Consider the following 26128-nt stretch of genomic DNA (forward strand, 5'->3'; position numbering starts at 1 on the left):
GCAAAGTATAAGAAGCATCATTGTGTTGGTATATAGAGCAATAAGGTCTCTAATAAACATTGTGTTGGTGTACAGAGTAATAAGGCACTTTGGAAAGCACTTTGGCAATACATATCTGGTAGGTGATGACATGTATAGCATCTAGCATTTCTAAGATTCATATTCTACAGAAATTCTACCACATGTGCCCAGAGAAGTATATTAAGTTGCTAATTGGAGGATTATTTGTAAAAATGAAAAAAAGCCCTGTTTATTAATTGAAAAGATATATTTTAGACCATTCAAACATTTCTTCAATACAGAGTAACTAAAATGAATTAGTTACATTTCCATATGCCAACATTTAATTTAAAGCTGAGTGAAAAAATGAAAATTAAGTAACATTTCAGAGTATGAAATGTTTGTTGCTATTTACTATTAATGTAAACAAAATTTTAAATGATACCACATATTTATTATGAATATATAAAGATGCAGTAAAGTATAAAAATTATATACTGATTAGTGGTTATGTTCTGATTAGTGAGAACTTCTTGGCTGTAGTGAAGCTGACTGTGTTTGAAAAGGGCTTTAAAATAAACTTCAAGAACTATGACTTATATCTTATACTTTTATTTTGAAAATAATTGAAGCCTAGCATAATATTAATAGTCTGTTAAATCTGATAGTCCAGGAATGTTTGTCATATGTCTCCTGTACTTTCTGTACACTTTTTATAATAGAGAGTTTAATACAGTACACAGTGTTTCAAATAGTTTATTTTTCTAAAAAGTATAGCTCTCTTGCAGGCCTCCTGGAGCACCAGGAATGAGATCTATGCCCTGCAGAGTTCAGATTTTCTGTGTTCCTTAGTCTCATTCTAATTTTCTCCTAACATGTACTTCTTGTTCATTTACCATCAAGATATCCTGAGCCTCATTAGAAATAGCTTAACTTAATTTAGCTCCTTCATTTCCAAGTAACAGACATCATATGTAATTTTCCAGGAAGATGGAAACCCCAGCCAACAAGAAACTGATGTCTAAAAAGAGGGTAGCTTCACTTACTTTCTCTTTCTACTTAGAATATTTATTTTAATTTATAATAAAATATTTAGTTCAGACACTATAATGTAGAAATGTAGCTATTGTTGGGAGAAGCTAAAGGTCCGTTCAAATCAAAAGGGGTACCTAATAGCCGAATAACTTTTAACAATTATTTTAGGACTAATGATATACATCATAATAACAAAAATAATAAGTATTATTTATTGATTTTATTATAGCTAGATATGGTGCAAAATAAGTTACAATGCATATCTCACATGTGAGAGACTTACAAACGAACCAGATCTTACATAAGAATAGAACACTGACCCACGATTTGTAGCGATGAGTCCAGGAAGCCAAATCATAATCTCCGTAGCAATTAATCCCAAGAATCAGGACTTAAAAACTGCCAGCTTCCCTAATTTTTACCTTTGATTCCAATTTAGAGACAACTGGAGAAACCCAAACATGCTCTCCTCATTACAAGGATGCCCCACTTCTCATTAGTCTGCCTCTGGGTTTCCTGGCCAACCACACCCAACCAGAGCATACTTAAAATCTTCTGATTTTTTACTAAAAAGCTTTTATACACTTCTGCCTGCCTCTGAGTCTCTGACAAATCCAGATGATGGTGCCTGACTCCCTTCCTATCCTATGTATATACATAGTCTTCACTTGTTATTGTTGGATGGTCTTCATTTATTTCCATATGTGTGTCATGAAATTTACTCCTCCTGAGATCTTTATAAAGAAAGGCATTATTGTTCCCATTTGAGGAAAACGAGGCAAAGGAAAACATATGTAACGTGCCAAAGTACCACACAAAGAAATTAACGAGAGAGCTGTGGTTTGAACCTATAAAGTATGATTCCAGAGCCTCTACTCTTAGTACTATGAAAACTGTATTAAGCTATCTTCAATAAAATTACTAGTGTCAGTCAAAGGGAGAAAGCTGTGTTACAGTGATGCACATCCTCTAAAATCTCAGTAGTTATAATATCTCAAAAGATTAGCCTTCCCTTGTTCTCCATAAACATTGCCTATTGCTTGAAAGCTCTGCTCTGCATCTTTTCACCTGGAACCAGGCTTCTCACACAGCCATCATTGATGGCCAAGGGAAACAGAGAGCAAGGCCATCGCACTCTGGCTCGTAAAGCTTCCACCTGGAAGTGACACCCATCACTTCTGCTCACGTTGTTATTGGCCAAAGCAGGCCACATATTCACTTACTTTTGAGATGCAGGAGGTACTATCTTTCCACGTACGTGGGAAGAGGAATGATTAATTCAGCTACTGAGCAAAATAATATAAACCATCTTTGTTGTTTAAATCCCTTAATCATATTATAAATGAAAAGGTCTCTGACTCTTCTTCAAAGTAAAGACAACTTCAATGGTAAAAATACAAATACTCTTTCTTTAATTCTCAGTGTACTTAAGCCTCAGTAATATGAGGGGATTTTCAGTAAAGTAGATTCAAGTGCTTTAAAGAGACAGTTGTGTCTTTGAATGCAAATAGACCTATAAATGTATATATCAACAACGTAGAAATTCTCATGCTGGTTATAAACCTCATAACAAGTGGTGTCTGTATACTTCCAAACTCAGCTGGTCCCTGACTTAGTGGCCTCCGATATATCAACATCATAACTAGTGATGGAAATAGAATTCCTTCTGGAGCTTCTTTTTGTCTTGGGTGACTTAGTTCAGAAAATCGTTTTATTATTTTGTCAAATAAATAGTATAGTTCACTGAAGAAGAAAAGCCAAAAATTGACAAGCCAAAAATTAAGCAAAAAAAAAAAAGTTATGCATGATTATTCTACCCAGCAGTGATAGCTATTAATATCGTGGCGTTCTGTAAACTTCTACTTCCCTGCATCAGCACAATGCTTGCCATGTAGTAGGCCTTGAATGGATTTTGAACGAACAAGTGAATATGCATATTCACATTTAAATATATGCATTTCAATAAAAATGGTACGATATTCTTTTAAACAGTATTCCCTTCCAAAATGGATCTATAAATTTTGAAATGTGTTCGAAAACTATACAAAGAATTGCTCTTAAAAGCAAACAAAAGATAGGTCTTTAGACAATTTAATTTGGGGTATGAAATTACCAATCTGAATATTTACATATATCAAAGATTCTCAGTAGTACTATATTAAAGAAAACTGCTTAATCTTGATGAATTCAGGATTTCCCAACCTTACTAAACAGATTTTTTTTCTTCATATCAGCTGATTCTAGAAATATAATCTTCTCTCTTACATCGTCATCACAGAAATCTCATCTTATCCATGACTGTAAAATAGGCCACTTTATGCCCTCTTTGACCTCTTGTACCCTGCAGCTACTGCTCATTGGATCAACTATGAACTTCTGATCCAAGGTAGACAAATGAGAGATGGTTCAAAAATATAAGAATTAGGGCACAGGTACTCATTTGGAAAACAAACGGAAAATCTTGGGGGTTGAGGCCATTGTTTAAGGACAATATGTAAGTAGATCAATGAACTCAAAAACAGATTAGAGAGAAAGTGAAAACTGAAGCAGATACACAATGAGAAGCAAAGTCAAAGAGACAATTAACTATTTAGAAAGAGAGAGAGAGAAAGAGAAGTTACCTGACAACAACGCAATTCCTCCGAGCCTAGCATACATTCACAATTGAATTCCAAAGATTCCCTTACTTCTTTATGTTAAACATCATTTTAATCAAACTTATTTTTACCAGTAGTTAAACAAAACTACTGCCATTTTTTCTTAATGAGTATATAATATTACACTGAGAAGTTCCATAATTCATTTAAACCATCTCATATGTTTGAACATTCAGGTGGTTTCTGACATACCTCCTCATTCTGGACAAGTTCAGTTAAAAAAGAACTAAACCTTCAGGCCACTTGTCGCTCACACCTGTGCACCTGTGTGTCTCTCCCTTTTATTTTTTCTCTACTCCAATCAAGATGAAACAGGTTTGAACTCTGCTGCCTTTTGTCCCTCCTACCCTATGTAGCAACTCTCAAGCACTAGTTGTCATGGGAAAATAGAGTCTTATGGATGTACCTGTGTTATCTAAGACTGCCAGGCTGCATTCTGATATGCTAAAGAAAATCCCCCTTCTCTTGATAAAGCCGGGTTTTCAAGCTTATTGTCCTATTGCCAATTTAAACAAACAAACGAAAAAAATCTCGTTTGACTGTCAAAGCTGAAAAATGACTTCCTTGTTTCCAAGAGTATTTATTGAAACCCAGAAAGTCACTTCTTCAAGGGGATCGAGGATGGGGAGAGGAAAGCCTCTAGAACAACAATATTTACATGATATGGAAATATATCTGAAAATGTTTTTAAGCACTTTCTCTATTATATATAATTTATTATAGGTTTAAAGCAATATAGGCAAAAACACAAAACAAGTATGAAAAACAGAAGAATAGGAAAACATATAGGAGGATGTCCTAAAGTAAAAATAAAATAAAACTTTATAGGGGAAATACTGTACAGAGGGATAGCTTCTTAGCAAGGATATGAATATTTAATATACACTGACATACAGCTTTACTGCTGATATTCAAGTTTTTTTAAATGCAGAAAGAATAACTTAACGCACTTGATTTTTATTTTTATTTTTTAACAACAGAATAGAGATACGAGTCCCTATCCTTTGTCAGCTTGAAAATCTTCACAGTTAGAAGCCAACAAAGGTTTTTAAATCAAGGCACATAACCACAGGTTACAGTTACATTGTCTTCCAGTAAGACATATGTGCATGCTTTGGAAAGCAACAATTTATCTTCTACCATCATGAAAGTGTTAAGAGATCTTTCCTAAAAAGATGCTGAACCTTTGGCAGGCACAAGAATGAGATACTTAAAGGCCCATGCTACTACTGTATTTTGCTTCTTTCAGTCTTCTGTGTGAAGATCCCAGAGTGTATTTTTTATTATTTTGTGACCTGTTTCTGTATCAACGTGAACTAGTAACTCCTCTGGATGATGTCAGGCTCAAAATAAATTTAACCTCATGCATCCCATTGATGATATAGTTCGTTTGTAACCTGGCCAGTCCTCTTTTCTGCTATTTAGCTCTTTACAAACACAGGGACAGGTGAAAACCTAAAAAGGGGAGGGTGTGCAAGCATAAATTATCTTATACTCACCTAATTCCACAGAAAGCGCAGCACTGAAGTACCCTGTGAGATAAAGAAGAACCACTAGACTGGTGCTTAACTTTATTACTGGTGTACCAGGCAGCTTTAGCCACTTTATTACTTTTGCTAATTAATTAATTTGTTTACTTTATTTAACTTTATTTTCTGAGTAGAGTTGAAAAATATTACAATCTTCTTCTCAGCCAAACTTCTAAGGCATGAAAGTCTCCAATATCACAGATAATCAGAGATGGCAGGCTCCAGATTCCAAAATCTGGTGTTGAAAATGTATTTTCTATTAAGTTCCTTACATATTTACTTAATTGACCAAGAGCTTATCTCCCTTCCCGAAACCTTATAATTTCTTTACACCTGAAACGTCCTTAACACTTTAACATAAGGCTTGCTGACTCATATCAGTTTCAATCCCAGGAGGACATTTTATAGGATGCTATATAAATATTAACTCTTTCTGCTTTAAAGTATCTGGCACAGTGTCTAGCTCATATACTATAGTTAAGTCTTGAAGAAAGAAAGAATGTCCTTGCTGGATGAGAATTTAAGTACAATTTGAAACCTGAGTCTGATGCTTCAAGGGATGTCCATATTCTAAAGCATCTGAAACTACAAATCCAAAATAATTAAACAATTCTCAGTTCAAATAAACTGTCAAAGGACACATGCTGAACATTAGCCAATTTCTAAACTTCCTAATTTGACTTCTCAAGAGAAAGAAGCTGAAGGAGGCAAAGGTTCATGACTTTTTGGTATATATGACCTGGGGTATTTCCCCCAAATCTAAAATGCTGTAAGAATGATAGAATGGGATTGGTAATTCTAATTTTCCCAGTAACTCTTAAGCAATTATGTCTTACTGAACTACCTAAGTACCTATATAATCTTATTTCCTGCTACTGCTCTTCACGTGCCTTAAACCCAACTGAACTTTTACTGTTATTACACTCTTACCACAATTTCTCTTTTGTCTGTGCCATTTCCTCCTCTCTGAAATGTCTACTCTATTCACTGCATGTCTGTATTTTATCTGTTAGTTAAGGTCCAGCTCCTCCAGGAAGCCTCCCCTAGCTGGGAGTATAAATGCCTTTGAAATCTGTAGCGATTAGCTGTCCATTTCCTGGCACAGTGCTCGATCCCAGGCTGAATCTCTGAACAACACGAGCAAGTCTCCACTGCAGGGGAGCAAAATTTGCCACCTCGAAGTGTGTCTCTTTGGCATGAGGATTGTCTGGAGCTGGTTCTTGAGAAATAAAAGACTCAGGAAGTTTTTCTTTTTATCTCCTCCTTAACTACCTAAAAGACTTTAGATGGGGAGCCTGCACCATGAAGACAGCTACTACTGAAGATAAATTCTTTTTATGTCGGAAAGACTTGCATGGCCTGGCAAATGTATGTTTACCAAACCTTTGCTCTTTTCATCTGCCTATGAACCGTCTTCCTCCACTTTGAAGCCCCAGACCCCTTCCCCCTCGACTGTCTAACTGTCTGTGGGTCTCATATTCTTATGGAGCCCCTCTATTGTATGTATGTAATTAAATTTTTTTTCTCCTGTTAATCTGTCACATGTCGATTTAATTCTTAGACCATCCCAAAAAGCCTAAAAGGGTAGAGGAAAAGCTTTTCCTCCCCAGCTCCATCTTCCATAGAGTTTGTTATAGAACAAACATTAAACAAATTGTTGTATCATTAATTACGTAAGGTACATTAGACATAAATATCTCTGATATTTGTTTTGTTATTTTTAAATGTGGTGATTTCGACTGTTTTCATTTTGTGATTATCCTAAAGTTTTAGCTTCTATTAAAAATGTAATTTTTTTCTGAGGATGCTTTGGTCTTATTTATATGTTTTATCATTTCATTTAAAACAAAATCTGTGTGCCTTTTGTACCACTCTATTTCTGCTTTATTTTCTTCTAATCTATATTTTTCATGTTTGTGTGAATGTATTGGGAATGGCATTCTTCAAAAATGATTTCTTGGGCTTCCCTGGTGGTGCAGTGGCAGAGAGTCCGCCTGCTGATGCAGGGGACACGGGTTCGTGCCCCGGTCCAGGAGGATCCCACGTGCCGCGGAGCGGCTGGGTCTGTGAGCCATGGCTGCTGAGCCTGCACATCCGGAGCCTGTGCTCCGCAACGGGAGAGGCCACAACAGTGAGAGGCCCGCATACCGCAAAAAAAAAAAAGATTTCTCCATAATCATTGTATAGTCCTAAATTACTCCTGCAGTTCTCTGAATTCTTTTTTCCCCATAAGAGCTTCATATATCTCATCAATAGCTATGTTTCTAGTGATTGCTAAATTTTACAATCATTTTTATTTAAAATCTAGAGTTTGTATATTTACATACTAGTTCTAAGGTGACTTCAAAATAAATACAGTGCTATACTACCACCTAAAGTTATAGAATATTTGTTCCACTTTTTTTTGGTTGAGAAATTGTATCTGCTCCGAATCCAGGTTTTGTGTTATTTCTATTATAAATTCTTCTCTTCGGATCAACTTATTATCCTGTTAAATTGATTCTTTCTATAGCTAGAGTAGCCTTTATTTGTCAATATGGTCTCTTCTCAAGTCAGAATTTCCACATTGCAGATGAATTTTTGAACAATGCAAGTAACATTTTCTTTTGCCATAGTTACCCAGCTTTTTAGCAAATTGTAAATATGAATTAGAGAATGGGTTCCGGCGTGGAAAGCTTACTATTAGGCGCAGTGAAGAAAAGCAAGGTATGTCATTGCAGTAACTGGGGCCTCACAAAAGTATGTGGATGGGGATTTAATGCTATGAGGAAAAGTTTCAAAACTAATCAAATAAGATAAAGCACTGCCACTTTTCAGCAGAGAAAGAAACTGTATGAGAAAAAAATGAAGTGAAAGGACTAAATAGCTCAGTCACTTGCTTGGAAATTTATTTATTCATGTGGATAATGGTAATTTTTAACTGAGAATGTGTATCACAAAGCACTTCCTCTTAAATGGATCCCACAGTGTTTAATATTTACTCATATTAATAACAAAGTAGGTTGAAAAAAAAAGTAGCAGCACTTGTTCAGCTGCTATAGTTATACTTGATAAAGAAAAGAGGAGAAATTATTTAACTAGAACAAATATAATAACAATAAAATGGTCATAAAATTAGGATTAAAAATGTCTTGGGACTTCCGGGAAGATGGCGGAAGAGTAACACGCGGAGATCACCTTCCTCCCCACAGATACACCAGAAATACATCTACACGTGGAACAACTCCTACAGAGCAACTACCAAACGCTGGCAGAAGACCTCAGACCTCCCAAAAGGCAAGAAACTCCTTCTACAAGGCCACCATCACCTTGATACCAAAACCAGACAAGGATGTCACAAAGAAAGAAAACTACAGGCCAATATCACTGATGAACATAGATGCAAAAATCCTCAACAAAATACTAGCAAACAGAATCCAACAGCACATTAAAAGGATCATACACCATGATCAAGTGGGGTTTATTCCAGGAATGCAAGGATTCTTCAATATACGCAAATCAATCAACGTGATACACCATATTAACAAATTGAAGGAGAAAAACCATATGATCATCTCAATAGATGCAGAAAAAGCTTTCGACAAAATTCAACACCCATTTATGATAAAAACCCTGTAGAAAGTAGGCATAGAGAGAACTTTGCTCAACATAATGAAGGCCATATATGACAAACCCACAGCCAACATCGTCCTCAATGGTGAAAAACTGAAAACATTTCCACTAAGATCAGGAACAAGACAAGGTTGCCCACTCTCACCACCCTTATTCAACATAGTTTTGGAAGTTTTAGCCACAGCAATCAGAGAAGAAAAGGAAATAAAAGGAATCCAAATCGGAAAAGAAGAAATAAAGCTGTCACTGTTTGCAGATGACATGATACTATACATAGAGAATCCTAAAGATGCTACCAGACAACTACTAGAGCTAATCAATGAATTTGGTAAAGTAGCAGGATACAAAATTAATGCACAGAAATCTCTGGCATTCCTATACACTAAGGATGAAAAATCTGAAAGTGAAATCAAGAAAACACTCCCATTTACCATTGCAACAGAAAGAATAAAATATCTAGGAATAAACCTACCTAAGGAGACAAAAGACCTGTATGCAGAAAATTATAAGACACTGATGAAAGAAATTAAAGATGATACAAATAGATGGAGAGATATACCATGTTCTTGGATTGGAAGAATGAACACTGTGAAAATGACTCTACTACCCAAAGCAATCTACAGATTCAACGCAATCCCTATCAAACTACCACTGGCATTTTTCACAGAACTAGAACAAAAAATTTCACAATTTGTATGGAAACACAAAAGACCCCGAATAGCCAAAGCAATCTTGAGAACGAAGAATGGAGCTGGAGGAATCAGGCTTCCTGACTTCAGACTATACTACAAAGCTACAGTAATCAAGACAGTATGGTACTGGCACAAAAACAGAAATATAGATCAATGGAACAGGATAGAAAGCCCAGAGATAAACCCACGCACATACGGTCACCTTATCTTTGATAAAGGAGGCAGGAATGTACAGTGGAGAAAGGACAGCATCTTCAATAAGTGGTGCTGGGAAAACTGGACAGCTACATGTAAAAGTATGAGATTAGATCACTCCCTAACACCATACACAAAAATAAGCTCAACATGGATTAAAGACCTAAATATAAGGCCAGAAACTATCAAACTCTTAGAGGAAAACATAGGCAGGACACTCTATGACATAAATCACAGCAAGGTCCTTTTTGACCCACCTCCTAGAGAAATGGAAATAAAAACAAAAATAAACAAATGGGACCTAATGAAACTTCAAAGCTTTTGCACAGCAAAGGAAACCATAAACAAGACCAAAAGACAACCCTCAGAATGGGAGAAAATATTTGCAAATGAAGCAACTGACAAAGGGTTAATCTCCAAAATTTATAAGCAGCTCATGCAGCTTAATAACAAAAAAACAAGCAACCCAATCCAAAAATGGGGAGAAGAGCTACATAGACATTTCTCCAAAGAAGATATACAGACTGCCAACAAACACACGAAAGAATGCTCAATGTCATCAATCATTAGAGAAATGCAAATCAAAACTTGAATGAGACACCATCTCACACCAGTCAGAATGGCCATCACCAAAAACTCTAGAAACAATAAATGCTGGAGAGGATGTGGAGAGAAGGGAACACTCTTGCACTGCTGGTGGGAATGGGAATTGGTACAGCCACTATGGAGAACAGTATGGAGGTTCCTTAAAAAACTACAAATAGAACTACCATATGACCCAGCAATCCCACTACTGGGCATATATCCTGAGAAAACCATAATTCAAAAAGAGTCATGTACCAAAATGTTCATTGCAGCTCTACTTACAATAGCCAGGAGATGGAAACAACCTAAGTGTCCATTATCGGATGTATGCATAAAGATGACGTGGCACATGTATACAATGGAATATTACTCAGCCATAAAAAGAAATGGAATTGAGGGATTGGTAATGAGGTGGATGGACCTAGAGTCTGTCATACAGAGTGAAGTAAGTCAGAAGGAGAAAGACAGATACCGTATGTTGACATATATATATGGAACTTAAGAAAAAGAAAATGTCATGAAGAACCTAGGGGTAAGAGAGGAATAAAGACACAGACCTACTAGAGAATGGACTTGAGGATATGGGGAGGGGGAAGGGTAAGCTGTGACAAAGTGAGAGAGTGGCATGGACACATATACAGTACCAAACGTAAGGTAGATAGCTAGTGGGAAGCAGCCACATAGCACAGGGAGATCAGCTCGGTGCTTTGTGACCGTCTGGAGGGGTGGGATAGGGAGGGTGGGAGGGAGGGAGACGCAAGCGGGAAGAGATATTGGAACATATGTATATATATAACTGATTCATTTTGTTGTGAAGCTGAAACTAACATACCATTGTAAAGCAATTATACTCCAATTAAGATGTTAAAATGAAAAAGAAAAAAATGTCTTGGGGGCTTCCCTGGTGGCGCAGTGGTTGAGAGTCTGCCTGCTAATGCAGGGGACATGGGTTCGAGCCCTGGTCCGGGAAGATCTCACATGTCGCGGAGCAACTGGGCCCGTGAGCCACAGCTACTGAGTCTGCACGTCTGGAGCCTGTGGTCCGCAACAAGAGAGGCCGCGATATGAGAGGCCCGCGCACCGTGATGAAGAGTGGATCCCGCTTGCCACAACTAGGGAAAGCCCTCGCACAGAAACGAAGGCCCAACACAGCAAAAATAAATTAATTAATTAATAAACTCCTACCCCCAACATCTTAAAAAATAAAATGTCTTGGTACACAAGGTGTTCATATGAACAGAGATATTATAGAAGAGAGAGAAAATGCAAAGGTAATCTAAAAAAGTAATTGGAAAAGGCTATTTTTAAAATATTTTTTCTGAACTCAAGAAATACGTATAGATAAACAGGATGATCCTTTTAGCGCAAGGTTCTCAGTACAGCACTATTGACATTTTGGGCCAGTTAATTCTTTGTTGTGGGGTACTGTCCCATGTATTGTAAAATGTTTAGCAGCATCCCTAGTCTCTACCCATCAAATGCTAGTAGCATCCCCAGCCCTCAAGTTGTGATGACCAAATGTTTCCAGACATTGCCACGTGTCCCCGTGGATGGGGTTAGGGGGAGGTAAAATTGCTCATGGTTGAGAACTATTGCTTTAATGCAATAGTCACATAAAAAAAATCAAAACAAACCAGCTTCCTTAGTCACAGTATGGATTTTACGTAAAACAAACAAACAAAAACCAGATACTGTCTATAGTTTTAAAGCCTACTGGGGAGACATTAACCTTTACCTGTGGCACAGGTATTGCATGCTGGAGTTAAAGTACTACACATTCAATGCATATTTCACAAATGAAAGAGGTTGTAGTTGTGCCAGCAAATCCTATGCTGTTTGCCTTTAGCAGCTGTAGCAAAGATAAATGTCTCAGCAATCCAGTTTTAAGGAAATCTCTCTACTTAGAATCATTCCTATTATACTGTTTTAAAAACCCCTATTGAAAACAACAGCCCAAAACATAAAAATAAAAAGTAAAACAGAAACAAAGAAGTGTACTGTTAAAGGCTCCTGGAACTTCTCAGCACTAATGGCTACAGATTTTGTTGTTCTGATCTTGGCTGCCTACCTCTTACATCAGCTCCTTGCATTTCAGTGAGGTGGAATCTTCCAAATATTCTGGCTTCAATCTTTGTCCTAGAACCAGCTGGGCCACAGACCTGTTAAGAATCAATTCAGATGTTTCAATAAAACAGTTTTTGTCCTGTTCTGTCTGGCCATTCTTCTAAGTGGCCTGAACTGAATGTGCAGGGCAGCTATTTCTCTAGACTTTTCTAATCAATCATAAAATTGAAATAAAAACTATAAAGTTTTAAGATTTTTAAAATTTACCACAGTATATAGTTATTTATAAATTATACACCAATACAGTTTTACTAATATAATATGTATGTCATTACACACACAGAGATAGATATTAAAAAGGGATAGAATGAATATAGTATAAGATAGATTTTATATTTTAATGATACAAATTTTTTTGATCTCACTAAAAATGTTATTCATCCTAATTTTTAGTGAAAGCAATGTGATTCAATATTTACCTTTGGAAAACCTTGTTTAAAAACATTGAGATACAGCAACTCAAAAATCTAGCTTCAAGTTCAGTATTTTTTGATATATGACTCATAATGACCATCACTGAAAAAGCTATGTTACAGTAACACAATTTATAAAGAAGAAAATATATACTTGGGACAAGTTTGCAATTATCAACAGTAAATATAAATCTACACTGGGGGCACTTCCCTGGTGGTCCAGTGGTTAAGTTCCATGCTCCCAATGCAGGGGCCCCGGGTTTGATCCCTGGTCCGGGAACTAGATCTCACATGCATATTACAATTAAGAAGCCTGCATGCCACAACTAAAAGATCCCACATGCCGCAACTAAGACCTGGTGCAGCCTAAATAAATAAATATTTAAAAAATAAATCTATACTGGAAATAACATTTACAATATTTTGAATTTTTGGTTAGCTTTGTCACATCTGACTGGTTTTCCATTATCCTTACCGAGTAACCTGGCTTAGGAAGAGCTTATACGAGAAGTAATAATGGCACCTCTGAGGAATCAAATTATCAGTATTATTTAAAATTTTTCTTTTCAAGAATTTATTTAAGCCACTTCTTCATTTTCTGAGATCAGTTTTAATTAAAACTAGAAAATATCATCCATAAATCCACTTAACTGGCAACCAATACATTTTAATGCTTTGCAAAATATGGAAAACAGATGAGGGCATTGTTGATTGTATCTCTGAATTGTGGAACTTGTAATTTTCCTTGAAGATACCATTCTTACTCCAGTTGATGTTGGAGGGCACGAAAATCAATCTGTATATTAAATATTAGTAAAACCTAATTGCCATATGTTAGACTAAAATGAATGGAAATGGAAATGAACCATATTCTTCCTGCATACCTTTGAGCAGTCTTGCCCTTTCATTAGGGTTGTGCATCTTCCTTAAGCCTACTGATTTGTGGGTTTTTCCTCTTCCTAAACCTTCCAGTTTTAACTTAACCCCTTTAATGAAATACAACTATTTTCTAGATTCTGTAATTAGTGCAATTATTATTTTTTGTTACTCAACAAGTTTTTTGTGTCTCACATTCCAAACAGAAAATATACAAAGGCAAAACAAGACCCCATAATGACATAACATTTTGGCTGTTAACTGGACACTAGAAAGTCAAGATTGGAAAATGTTCTCTTTTTTTTTTGCGGTACGCGGGCCTCTCACTGTTGTGGCCTCTCCTGTTGCGGAGCACAGGCTCCGGACGTGCAGGCTCAGCGGCCATGGCTCACGGGCCCAGCCGCTCCGCGGCATGTGGGATCTTCCCGGACCGGGGCACGAACCCGCGTCCCCTGCATCGGCAGGCGGACTCCCAGCCACTGTGCCACCAGGGAAGCCCTGGAAAATGTTCTCTTGCTGTGGATGAATTCAGTAGTTTGTTTATCAAGATTCTTAGGGCCTAAAATTATAAAATTATTGTACTGATAAACAATATAAGTATTTTAAAAGCTCAATTAACAGTAATTACATACCAGACTAGTTCAGAAAGAATGTGCTATAAATTACACTATGTCCTCAAGAAAATAGCAAAATCTATACGGTCTGCTAAATCTTTCATTCCTTTTATCCAACATCACAGTCAATGGCTATCAGGTCACATCAGTCTGAAGACAATTAATTGATTCTACACGTACAAGTCTAAAAATTGCCTAGGTATTTAACCATAGACCCAGCTAAACTCAATCCGTATGTTTGTACACTAGCAGAGATACAGAAATCAAAAGTTCGGGGTATGTTGAGCAAAGAGGTTATAAGTGGAAGAAAACACAATTATCCAAGTTAAAAATGGACAGACGTATATGGAAACAAGTCAAACAGGAAATAAGATTCATAACTTTGTCACAGACCTATGTTGCTAAGGCCATCTGGTTATTCCATTGTAGAGAAGTAGCATTGTATACGATTTTTATTCTTATAATTAATGTGAGCTTGAAGTGGAAAGCTAGAAATTCTCGATGACAATTCGTAAGTGCTCTTTTGAATTAATATTTTATATTTTTGCATAGGCATCTTTGCTCAGAAATCTTGGTATGTTATAGAAATTGCCTTTTTTTCTATTTAAAGAATTTATTTATGGAGAAACCATATTAAAAACAAAAATCATTGTGTTTTTATGGACATCTATATTGAATGCTTCTCTAGTTTATAATGCCTGCCCACTTCCCATCTTTATCAAGCTAATTTAGACTTATCATTAAGATGGCTCTTATATTTCTCTAGGAACAATTTCATGGATCACATCTTGCTCTCACTATTAACAGTTTTAGGTGTTCCTTCTTTAGAACCCCTTCAGCCCTGTGCCTATCCCAGCACTGTACTACTGACCAGTGCCATGCAGAGCTATATTGGAGCTTGAAGCAAAAGGAAAAATCAGTAACAGTGATCTTGCTTTATTTAAAATGTTGGTATTTTCTTCATGATGAAATTTTTGCATCAGTTTTGATGCTTAAAAATACTGCATCGAAGTACGATTTATTTTGGTTACTGATTTTTTCTTGGCACTCCCTTCAATTTTACGCCTGAGGTGAGTGCTTCACTGGCCTCTCTGGTCCCTGCCCTGCTCTTATCTCCCTATATTCCTGTTCCCTTGTATAGACTGTGGACTTTCTGAAAACAATGGTGAAGCCTTTCCATCTTTGAAGCACCTGGCACAGCCCTAGCATTTTGTAAGTGTGCAATAAACACTTACTGAAAACAGATTACATACATATGCATGTTTTTAAACCCTATGTGCTCTTTAAAATATTATTGTTCATGAGTCTACTTGGTTCCAAATCTAATTTTTAAAACCAGGAAAGACAGTCACCCTGTATTTTTGACTTTCAGCGACAGCACTAATTCCAACATTTCTTTTGAAAATTCCGTTTGTTATGGCATCACACTCAACCCTCATCGATTTCTCTTGTTAGAGAAAATTGTGAACTTTTCACTAATCGCTCTCCCATTTTTTTTTCAGTATTTTGCTAGCTTTTTGTCTGATTTAATTGAGTTTTAAATGAACTCCTGCCGAGTGTTATTAGAGCCTGATGTATATCTCAAGAAAGTGTGCACTCTCAAATTTGTTCGTACCTCAGAGCTTCAAATATTATAAGTAAGCTATTATTAACTGTTCCTTTCCATCTTCCATTTTTAAACATTTCTAGATTCTTCATCTCTTCTTCAAATAACACACATTCCTTATCCATTGTTAGTTTTTTCTGGATATTATCTTATTTTTCAATATTCTTCATTTTTGCTCAAAGATGAACACTGTACTATATTTGTAATCTGACTGCAGGAAGCTGTACTGGTTGGTTGAATCTACAGATGCCGAACCTACAGATACGGAGCGCCAACAGGGCTATGCCATTTTACATGAGGGACTTGAGCACCCGCGGATGCTGGTATTCATCGCGGCTCCTGGAACCAATCCCCCGCAGATGGTGAGGGACACAAAGTATTTGAGAGGGTGAAAGAATAAAAATGGAAAGTGAGCTGGTTGAGTAATTATTGAAGACAGCGCCTGGAGTACCAAAGGAGGGATATTCTGAGCAAATCAGGCCATTTTACTTAATTACCAATTCACTCATATATAATTTAACAACAGGCCAATTTCCCAAGTGAAAATCTTTTCAAATTTACTTGTTTCTTATAACTATTTAGTTTAACTTGACCAGTTTCCCCTTTTTCTATGGCTACATTTTTGGGAATAGTTTCATTAACCTCAGTGCCAGCTCTCTCTTGTTGTGGCTGGAGATTTAGAAGCAGAGAGTGAATGAGACTGAATGCCTTAAAAATATATTCCTAGAACATATGATCTTGAATATTAATTGTTCTCGTTAATACAGTCCCTATTTATATTATCATAAAATATTATAATTTAAAAAATTAGTTATATTTATTTATATGTCATAACTATATATTATTTATACATATGATATTTATATATAGTTAATAAGGTGCTTCTATAGTTTTTGTGAATATATTTTTGAACTGTATTCTACTTGAATATATTTAGTAAATACATTTTTCATAGAAGTAAATTCTTCTTATAAACCTCCTCAAGGATAATATATTCATGAAAAATATATAAAGGCACTGCCCCTGAAAGTTAATTCTGGTGATGTTTGATGAGGGATCACCTTTAGTAATATTGAATGGTGACAATACTGGAATAGAATTCACAGTCATAATTTATAGTGATCACTGAGTCTCTGTGAGGCCAGATGGTGCTTTTTGACTGCCAGTATTAATATATTTTCAAAGAACTCTTGTTTTTGAGTTGGGAAGACACCTGATCCTGCCCACATTGGTAGAGAAGCTTTGAAGCACATGATTATGATCATCTCCCTATGGCTGTTATTCAACCAGAACCTTAGCTTAAGAGTCATAGTATAGAGATAGACAAGGTAATCACTGAGGGACATAGGCAGATATACTAGCAGAACACTTTATGACTAGATGAAGAATTATAGAACAGCTGTGATTCTGGCAGGGACTGACATTCAGCATCACTGAGTCATTCCTAGGGTAAAGGCAGTAGATCATGGTTGCTTCATCCCTGAAACTACAGAACTGTACTGCTCAGCAGGTGACAAACCCCAGCCAGGTTCAGAAGCTGCAATGATCCTGGCAATCATTCATTTAGAAAAGACAATAAAGTTTCAATATCATTGAGGGATTTTTCTAAGAGTTTCAGCCACAGCAGAGTTGGTGAAATAGATTTTTTTTTTAAACATCTTTATTGGAGTATAATTGCTTTCCAATGGTGTGTTAGTTTCTGCTTTATAACAAAGTGAATCAGCTATACATATACATATATCCCCATATCTCTTCCCTCTTGTGTTGCCCTCCCACCCTCCCTATCACACCCCTCTAGGTGGTCACAAAGCACCAAGCTGATCTCCCTGTGATATGCGGCTGCTTCCCACTAGCTATTTTACAGCTGGTAGTGTATACATGTCCATGCCACTCTCTCACTTTGTCCCAGCTTACCCTTCCCCCTCCTCGTGCCCTAAAGTCCATTCTCTACGTCTGTGTCTTTATTCTTGTCCTGCCCCTAGGTTCTTCAGAACCATTTTTTTTTTAGATTCCATATATATGTGTTAGCATACAGTATTTGTTTTTCTCTTTCTGACTTACTTCAATCTCTATTACAGACTCTAGGTCCATCCACCTCACTACAAATAACTCAATTTCGATTTTTTTATGGCTGAGTAATATTCCACTGTATATATGTGCCACATCTTCTTTATCCATTCATCTGTCGATGGACACTTAGTTTGCTTCCATGTCCTGGCTATTGTAAACAGAGCTGCAATGAACTTTGTCGTACATGACTCTTTTTGAATTATGGTTACTCTCAGGCTATATGTGCAGTAGTGGGATTACTGGGTTGTATGGTAGTTCTATTTGTAGTTTTTTAAGAAACCTTCATACTGTTCTCCATAGTGGCTGTATCAATTTACATTCCCACCAACAGTGCAAGAGGGTTCCTTTTTCTCCACACCCTCTCCAGCATTTATTGTTTCTAGATTTTTTGATGATGGCCATTCTGACTGCTGTGAGGTAATATCTCATGGTAGTTTTGATTTGAATTTCTCTAGTGATTAATGATGTTGAGCATCCTTTCATGTGTTGCTAACTTTGGGGTTTTTTGTTCTTCTTTCTCTAATTTCTTTAGGTTTGAGGTTAGATTGTTTATTTGAGATGTTTCTTGTTCCTTGTGGTAGGATTGTATTGCTATAAACTTTCCTCTTAGAAGTGCTTTTGCTGAATCCCATAGTTTTTGGGTCATCATTTTTTCATGGTCATTTGTTTCTAGGTATTTTTTGATTTCCTCTTTGATTTCTTCAGTGATCTCTTGGTTATTTGCTAGTGTATTGTTTAGCCTCCATGTGTTTGTATTTTTTACAGATTTTTTTTCCTGTAATTGATATCTAGTCTCAAAACATTGTGGTCAGAAAAGATACTTGATACAATTTAAATTTTCTTAAATTTACCAAGGCTTGATTTGTGACCCAAGATATGATCTCTCCTGGAGAATGTTCCATGAGCACTTGAGAAGAAAGTAGGGGAGGGAGGTGTGGATAGTGACCTGTGCTTGCTCACAGGCTTCTTGGTGGCGGCAGCAGCAGCCTTAGCATCCCATGCCCGTCTCTGGTGTCCGCGCTGATAGCCGCGGCTTGTGCCCGACTCTGGAGCTCGTTTAGGCGGTGCTCTGAATCCCTTCTCCTCACACACCCCAAAACAATGGTCTCTTGCCTCTTAGGCAGGTCCAGACTTTTTCCCAGACTCCCTCCCGGCTAGCTGTGGCACACTAGCCCCTTCAGGCTGTGTTCACGCAGCCAACCCCAGTCCTCTCCCTGGGATCTGACCGAAGCCCGAGCTTCAGCTCCAGCCCCCGCCCGCCCCGGCGTGTGAGCAGACAAGCCTCTCAGGCTGGTGAGTGCTGGTTGGCACCGATCCTCTGTGCGGGAATCGCTCTGCTTTGCCCTCTGCACCCCTGTGGCTGCACTCTCCTCCGTGGCTCCGAAGCATCCCCCCTCCACCACCGCCGTCTCCACTCGGGAAGGGGCTTCCTAGTGTGTAGAAACCTTTCCTCCTTCACAGCTCCCTCCCACTGGTGCAGGTCCTGTCCCTATTCTTTTGTCTCTGTTTTCCCTTTTTTCTTTTGCCCTATCCAGGTACATGGGGGAATTTCTTGCCTTTTGGGAGGTCTGAGGTCTTCTAGCAGCGTACAGTAGGTGTTCTGTAGATGTTGTTCCACATGTAGATGTATTTCTGATGTATTTGTGGGGAGCAAGGTGATCTCTGCGTCTTACTCCTCTGCCATCTTGAAGGTCTCCCGGTGAAATAGATTTTTAAAAACTCTAATCATAGTAACATAAATTATGGTTACATCATCTTTCTCTAGGGGTCAAGCATGTGTCACAGGGAGCAGAATGGGTTAAGTACCTGGATCTCATAAGTAACTACTGTATCTACATGACAACTGGGATACATTGAAGTACAAAGAAGGAGAAGGTTTTGTACAAAACTTTAAGTGTTTCCTTTGTCATCTGGACGATAATGATTGCATCGTGATGACAGCATGAGCAATTCGATTCCCTGTTGCTGAGTTGGGAGATACGTATCATGCAAAGCAGGAACCTCCTCAAATATGAAACCACAGATCATGACCTCCCGACTTCCTCTTCAAAACAAGAAAAGTTTGGTGCCTAATGTTGGCTGTTCTGGGGACTCTGAGGTTTAGAATAAAAAGATACTAAGTCCTGAATGTGAGTGGATTCTATCAATTAGTAAAAATAGAGAATGAACAAAGAAGTATATACATAACATATGTACATACATACATACAGTAAGCCATGGTTCAATCCCAAAGAATCGTAGAAATCAACTAATTCAATTCCCCTATTTGTCAGTAATATTTGTTTTATCTACTAAATATTATATTATTTATGCACTCTGCTCTACTAGATATCATATGAGTAATAGCTGTGATGCTTTGAGCATAATAACGGGTGCATCGTGGTGTTTCTTAAAATGACTGAATGAATAAATGAAAAATTGGGCATTAGAGGTTGTACTACCTCCCAAATCACATGGCCTCCATTCAGGCCTGCCGCTTCCTTAATCTTCCATCTTGTATTTAACCACATGAACGAATTTCAAACACTGAAGTTAGATGGCTTATAATTGATCCTTGACAGATTCAGAAGATGGTAAAGAATCTGTCAGCACTTCAAGACTTTAATAAGAATCTTTATCTGTCAATTTAAAAGTAAATGAAATGCTAAATAATAGATATTTCTGGTTAACCAAATGATAAATACAATAAATTAGAAGCACATTGTTTAGCCCACTTTTTTAAGATCCTCATTATTATCTAGGGAAGAACGGAGAAACCTAGAAAACAGACGAAATGCACCAAAGGATCCTTCTAAACTCTATTCCCCAACAACTCTTTGAATCTTACTCTAAAGTAATGCAGGTCAGTACATTCCTGAAAGTTCAGAATTATTTTCCCTGTGCTTCTTTGAGCTTCCGTTATTGAAGATGCTAGTTGAGAATTACAAAGAAAATAAATCATGATTAGTTATTTAAACATAAAAAAGTTACTTGTGGCTTAGAGGCTTAGAGGTAAATGACACTCCTATGCTGAATAACTTAGATGTTCAAAATAATAAAAAGCAAAAGGTCACTTATCTCCACTGCTGGCACTAAGGTGTCATTAATATTGAAAAGCCCAATATCAATAATAGAAATGATTTTAGCACTGAGACCTGGATTGTGTGGAAGCATTGGATTTCTGCAATTAAAATATCATGTGAGGGAAAAAAACAAAGCAGGACTCTGCAACGTCACTGGAAGAGTACACAGGATAAATGTGAGGAAACAGAAGACCATAAGCACAAGATGATGTGATTTACAGTCCTGATGATAACAAGAGCATACTTCTGACCTCAGTCTGTCACTATGGTTTTCAATCTTGGCAAATTCACTTGTTTCATCAGTTAAATGGGTGCCAAAAGAAACTTATTCCTTCTTATCTTGCATGTACAGTATATATCAAATGCAACTTATTCAGCACCTCAGGTACACAGCAGAAAAGATTTACACTGACTCTAGATTTATAGGGACTCTTAAGTCAACCAAGTAATGGTAGTCATCACCATGGGGCTGTTAAATCATGTTGCCCATGGATAGTGTTGAGAGATACCAAAGAGTTGTGGGTTTTAAGTCTTCATGAACAGCAATGATACTCTGGAAAATTAATACCAGCCACTCTAGGGCTCATTCTAATTTGTTCCATAATTCTACGTACAGTAAATTTGGATCTTTCTAAAGCCATCTTAAAGTTTTTCATATTTTAAGAAGATAGAGCAAAAACATTCTTGAATACATATTTTGTAACAGTTAAAAAGTTATTACGTCCTCTGTTTTTAAAAATGTTTGAAAGCTATGACTAAGGTCTAATATACAATATGCTTTTCTATTTATATGGAGAAGAAACTAGTCCATTTAAGTCAAATAAATAAAGATGAGAGAAAACTTTCAAATGGCAGGTTCTACTTTAATTCATCAGAGTTATTATTTCTTATGTTAGTTTCTAAATTCTACTCTGGTTGGCTCTCTAACTTACCTATTGATTACAGTAGGTCTCTTAAAACTGTGATCATAAGGTCAAACCAATACTAAAATATTAACAAATAGCACAGTCAAAAAAAAAAAAAAAAAACCCGAAAGGGAATCGAATATGAGTGCTGAACTTAGAAAATAAATGGAAAAGTGTTACATCATTACTAAAATTAATGCTACCTTAGAAGCAACAAAAAGTACAGTTGATAACAGTAATAGATGATGCAAGAAGGCTAGACTTGAAAACAATCACAAAAAATTAAGTGGAAATTAACAAAAAGATAACAGTGAAATGATGAATAGGAAAAATGAAATATATGAAAGATGGATGAAGAAACAGGACATACTGCATGCATAATTTATACTGCTAAAGAAGAGACTATAAATATGAAATTTAAATATATATATACTTCTCCAAGTATAGAAAAACCAGAATTTTCAGTAAAAAGCATAGTGAGTTTGAGGGAGAAAATGATATGGAATAATTATTACCGATATATATTGTAGTAAAATTTTAAAAAATCTTTGAAGATAAAAGAAGAATCCAAGAAACACCCAAAAAGAAAACTCATGTCACTTATCAAAGGGGAAATGTAAGGGTGATACGAACATTCCAAATGGCATATTTTGATACTGAATCACATTTCCAAAGAAACAAAAGTTTAACTTAAAAGATTCATACTCAGCTGCATGTCATTCAAATATTCTGACATATACAATACTTTGAAAGATAAAACAACCATAAAATTTTTAGAAAACAAGAAACACCTTACCTAAATAAAAGTGATCAACAATAAATGGATTCAAATGAAACAGGGCTGAGGGAACAGAAACTTTGGCTTAGGATGTAGAAATCTGTGAAATGATTGTTTCTACCTTAACAGCAAGTGAAAGCCAGACATTCCATAAAATCAAACTTCTCTTGAAACCCTTGAAAGGTGGAGGTCTTACGGTAACAACTAGCCTTAAATTTAAAGAAAGGCAAGGACCTCGAAGGAGAGATGGAAGGGAGCTCTGGATTATCTAGAGCGGAGCACAGGACTGCCATACAAAATGGTAAGAAGAATTCAGTCAAAAATTTTAATAAGCTGCTAGTGGCCAAGTGTGGGCTAAGATGAGAATATAGAAGCCCTGGGAGCCACAGACCCAGGGGAGTCTGCACCCACTAGCAAATCCTTCTGCACGGACTGCACCAGGTGCTCAAGAGAAAGATGGCGAAATGAGGAGGCTGGAGAATGCCTTCTACAGGTGCAGGATCTGGGGAGGAGGTCAGATACTGCGACTGGAAAGCCCGCATCCTTCTTCCCAGTGGAACAGAAGACTTATGCCACTGGGGAAGGAGGGCAAACTCTGTGGTCCTCAAGGTTCACCTGAAGACCCATGGCAGCTGTGAGAATGAAAGGGAAAGAACGCTCTATCCTAGGGAGGAGCAGAAAAATGTCCTGGATTCAAAATTTAGAGAATCCTTCACACTGTGAGAGGGTGGGGGGACTTCTACCAGATGAAACTAGCCCTTTATTGTTTCAACCTCCATCATCCACAGGACTCTAATAATCAGACTCTAACAAATAAATCTTTAATTCAAAATACAGCAGATTCTGTGAAATTTTTTAAGAGAGGTCTTAAAGTAAACATTCACATTTCTCATTAGAAAAGGAAGGTACCAGAGAGAAATAGAATGGTACAATTTCATATATTCATTTCTGCTACTTTACAGAATCAGAATTCTCAGTGAATATTACAAAGGGAGGTCAGATAGTTTAGCTTTGATACAAGAAACCATTTTAAAATTCTAATTAGATGACAAAGGAATATGATTTTTTAAATTAAATTCTGCAATCACTTCAGTTTAAAATTTCCCTTCTGTTAAATAATAATAATTAAAAAAACCCTTATGGAGTGTGCTAATACTGATACTTTTTTATCTACTAGGTGCCAAACAACCCCTTTTTAAAAGAATGAAATTCCATCATAATAGGGAAATTTAATGAGTTCTCATGAACAATTAAAAAGATTATTTGCATATTTTTAGCCTATTGGAGGAAAAAAATATCAAGCAGTAAAGGTTTAGCAATAATCACATGCTGAGAAGGAGTGAAAAGGGAAACATTAAATGCTTTTCTTTCTTCCTGAAGCCACAGATAACATTTCAGGAGGCTTATTAGCATTCACGTTGGAGTGACCTGGTTACCAGTCCTCTGTACTTAGGCAGGTGTTTATTATAGGTGCTTCATCTTTGGTATTTTTATCCCTCTAAGAAAAAATAGGAATACAGAGAGTACCCACGTCTGATTATGTTCACAGTAGTGTCTATTACAGCAGTGGGAAAAGGTAAATTACACCCAAAGCAAATCTTGAGAAACATGTGACAAGCCCTCTTCGAAGAGTCTATTTTGTTCCTTGTCACCCGGTCTCTGGTACACAGAGCCATCAAAAACATCTGGCCCCCAAGTCAAAGCAGCAGAGGTAAGGAGCTGGAAAGAACATGAGCTTTCGGAGTCAGAAACGATTAGCCATTTACTACCAAGTGACCTCTAACAAGAAGTTTTTTCCTCTAAAAATGTGTGGATTGCACATATGTAAAGTTTGTAATAACATCTATCTTTTAGGGCTGTTGTGATCAGGGAAAAATGTGTTTTTCCCAGTACAGTTTCCTATATATAGAAGGCACTCACTGCTTGGCAGCTAGGGCAAAACATTTGAATAATAATAAACACCCATTAGCAGACAAGCAGCACATCATTAATGGAGAGAATACTCAAGCTAGTATCTAACATGTGGAAAACAATACAGTCAATAGAGTCATCTTTGATTCTGAAGACCAGCGATGATTTCTGTTACCCCGTATCTTTTCCATCTGCACCTTCAATTAACCCTGACACTGGAATATACTTCTTTCAAAATGGAACAAACTGAAAACATTGGCATACTCCCACATTTCATTCCATCCACTCATTTTTATTTCAGCCACAGCTCTGGTGGGCTGTGCTGACTCATGCTCACGTTGTCCCACTCCAAAGGCACTCTGTACATCTCTGTTTTTTCACCTCAGAGCTTTCTCAGGAGCCACCCAGCTCTCTCAGACTATAAAAGCACAGCCTATAAGTGCAAGAGGAGAGGGATGGGGAGGGTGCCATCAATCTCTCAGGCAACTTTCAACCAATGGGAATAGGAGCCAGTGGATAAATCCCCCAGACTCCTGTCCTTTGGAAGAAAAATTCTAGAAGGCATTCCTTATGCTTTGTGTAGGTCTCTTCTGCATTGAGCCCCTGTTGCCTGCAGCAGGGATCTCTATAATGAGTGATTGGCTTTCATTCTTTTCTCTTCTCTCCCCACTCCCCTTTTTGAACTCCCTGGCATATGTCTACCAAAGAAACTTCCTGTTTCAGGCTCTGTTTTCAGGGGTGTCCAAACTAAGCCACTTTTCAAAAATGGGATGAATATCAGTTGTAATTTAGACCTGGACACATTCAAAAGGCACACAACTCTAACTTTGATATTATAATTTGAATAAAACAGCAGGTATCACTTTTCACAAGATCTTTCATACAGATGGAAGATAGATATACAGTAAGAAGAGGTGACAGATGGTCAGGAAGAAAAGATTTTGAAAGAAAAAATATGTAACTCAGTTATTTAGTATCTCACATTCATTTTGCTTGGTCTTATGTACATAAAGGTAATGAACTCTTAAGAAATATAACAGATTACAATGAAGAAGAGAATCTTAGTTGAAGATGCTCTTTACAGTTTTATTAATATATGGATTCAAGGATGAATTTTATATTTCACGATGGAAAAAAATGTAATTTGCTGACACCTACACCATTAGTACCAGAGTTTTTAAACCTTAATTACAAAAAATTTCCCCAATACATAAAATATACAGAATAATATAATGAAATTCCCATGTAACCATAGCCCAGCTTCAACAATTGTCAAAATTTTGCTTCTCTTATTTTATCTGTCTCCTTAATTTTTTCTTGAGTATTTTAAAGCACCCCTAAGATATCATATCATTTAACCCATAAATAGTTCAGTACGAATCTCTGCAAATAACCACAAGGTATTATCATGCCTAACAAAATTTAATATTAATATCTTAACATAATCTAGTGTCCAGTCCTTAT

This window comes from Delphinus delphis, chromosome 13, assembly GCF_949987515.2.
Source record: "Delphinus delphis chromosome 13, mDelDel1.2, whole genome shotgun sequence".
Classification (NCBI taxonomy): Eukaryota; Metazoa; Chordata; class Mammalia; order Artiodactyla; family Delphinidae; genus Delphinus; species Delphinus delphis.